The sequence below is a fragment of the Lathyrus oleraceus genome, chromosome 3 (assembly GCF_024323335.1).
Source record: "Lathyrus oleraceus cultivar Zhongwan6 chromosome 3, CAAS_Psat_ZW6_1.0, whole genome shotgun sequence".
In the NCBI taxonomy this organism is placed as follows: domain Eukaryota; kingdom Viridiplantae; phylum Streptophyta; class Magnoliopsida; order Fabales; family Fabaceae; genus Lathyrus; species Lathyrus oleraceus.
Window position 1 is genome coordinate 165,120,892 of NC_066581.1, and position 2,415 is coordinate 165,123,306.

The 2,415-nt window shown below is 38.8% G+C and overlaps 1 non-coding gene across 1 annotated transcript; it reads right to left on the minus strand.

Moving 5' to 3' along the window:
- Window positions 1-1,361: 1,361 nt before the first annotated feature.
- LOC127132927 (small nucleolar RNA R71) lies at window positions 1,362-1,468 on the minus strand. The gene has a single exon (XR_007806931.1). It is a non-coding gene; the product is annotated as a small nucleolar RNA R71 (small nucleolar RNA).
- Between the last annotated feature and the right edge of the window lie 947 nt (window positions 1,469-2,415).

Consider the following 2,415-nt stretch of genomic DNA (forward strand, 5'->3'; position numbering starts at 1 on the left):
TTACAGAATTAATCCTAAAGTCTTTGTACGAGAGTAAAAGACATAAAGAAGTTAAAATCAACAGAACGAAAGTTTGAGCTTTTAACTGGACAGTGTAAATTGGACATTAATTTTAAATCAAGGCGAAAACAATTTTTAGAGTTAATTAAATTCTAATCATTTTCAAATAGTATTTTTAAAGGTTAAATGTGAGGACGAGAGTTAAGCATTTAAGTTTAATTATATAATCTAAGTCAACAGAGCGAGAGTTTGAGATAAGGGTGTTTAAATGGTTAGTATTTTCTTAAAAAGAGTTTCTATAGATTCTATTATTTTCAAAAAGTGATTTTGGACTTAACTAATTGGTGACAGCGCACGTTAATATAAAGTCATAGTCTATTCAACAGAGCGAGAGTTTGAGAAAAGGCTTTTAAATTAATAGTATCTACTGAAAAGATTTATTTTAAAACTACGAAACCAACGAAGATCTGATTCCCTAATTACAACAAACTACATACCGATATCCTCTATATTTGATATTTAATCTAGATCTTATTTTAGTTTTATTTTTCCCCTAATCAACAAAGTATCATCCGCCTTAGCTTTACGAAGTAACCTTAGAAAAACGGTATATCGATTCATAAGTCCCTGTGGGATCGATATCTTTTAAAACTACGCGATAAGACTGTGCACTTGTAGTCAGTACCCTAATAGACTCATAAAGTCGCGATCAAGTTTTTGGCGCCGTTGCCAGGGACTTTTATTTAGTCGATATCGTAACTCTTCCGTTACACTGTAGAGACTAAGGCAATTTTTATTTCTTTCCTTCGTTGATTTGTATGCCACACACTCGCTCACAAGGCGAGCCGTTTTACTTACGAATCAACGACATTGAACTATATCTCCGAGTCTTACGACGAATTCGGGAATATCGTGCTGCAAACAATCTTCCTCCTATCGAAGTGCTCGACCTCAAAAATCTTCTTCCTTCACCGATACCCGAGATGGCAGAACCAGCTCGTGCTCTTTGAGATTACGCCGCTCCATCGTAAGATGAGCCACATTCGAGTATTGCTCCACCCGCGATCGAAGCAAACAATTTCGAACTTAAACCTTCGCTGTTACAAGCAGTACATCAGAATCAATTCTCTGGAAATCCTACCGAGGATCCAAACCTTCATTTATCCGTATTTGTCCAATACGCCGATACTGTTAAAGCTAATGGTGTCACTTCAGAGGCAATTCGACTTCGTCTCTTTCCTTTTTCGTTAAGGGATAAAGCTAGAAGATGGCTTCAGTCTCTTCCTTCCAACTCAGTCACCACATGGAATGAGTTAAAGAAAGTCTTTCTTGCCCGATATTTTCCTCTAAGCAAAACAGCTATGCTAAGAGCCCAGATAAATGGATTTAAACAGAAAGATAACGAGTCTCTTTTCGAAGCATGGGAAAGATACAAAGACATGATGAGACTTTGTCCACACCATGGTTTAGAGGACTGGTTAGTAATTCATACCTTCTATAATGGTCTCTTATATAACACAAGGTTAACAATAGACGCCGCCGCAGGTGGTGCGCTTATGGATAAACCTTACACCGATGCTTATCAACTTATCGAAAGCATGGCCCAAAACCATTATCAGTGGGGAAGCGACCGAACAATGGTAGAGAAACCTCAAACGAAAGGCGGCATGTACGAGATAAGTAGCCTTGATCATGTTAATGCAAAAGTGGAAGCTCTGGCCCAGAAAATTGAAAGTTTAAATGTATCACCTCCAGCCACCGTGGTTGCCGTAACTCAAAATTGCGAAGTCTGTGGAATCCAAGGTCACACTCCTGCAGATTGTCAACTCTTAACAGGAATCCAAGCAGAGCAAGTGAACTACGCTCAAGGAAACCCCTATTCGCATACCTATAACTCAAACTGGAAGAACCATCCTAATTTTTCATATAAGAGTAATAATGCTTTATACGCACCAGGTCAATCTCCCAGTCAAGCCCCAGCTATACCTCCTGGATATCAAAAGCAGACCCCATCTACGCCTAACAATAATGTTCCTAGAAAATCCAACTTGGAAATCATGATGGAGAACTTCATAGCTTCTCAACAGCAAACCAATAAAGAGTTCTTAAACCAGAACGTACACACTAACGAACAAATTAAACAATTAGCAAGTAAAGTAGATGCCCTGGCTACCCATAACAAAATGCTGGAAACGCAAATCTCACAAGTAGCTCAACAAAAAGCGCCTACTTCTGCCCCAACTGGTACATTTCCTGGACAGCCCCAACCTAACCCAAAAAGCCACGCTCATGCAATTATATTAAGGAGTGGAACAGAGGTAGAAGGACCGTCTGATCCAAGAATTGAAAACCAAAACTCTAAAAAGTCAACTGAGGAAGAAAATAAACCTAAGGAAAAGGAAGAGAGTAATAAGG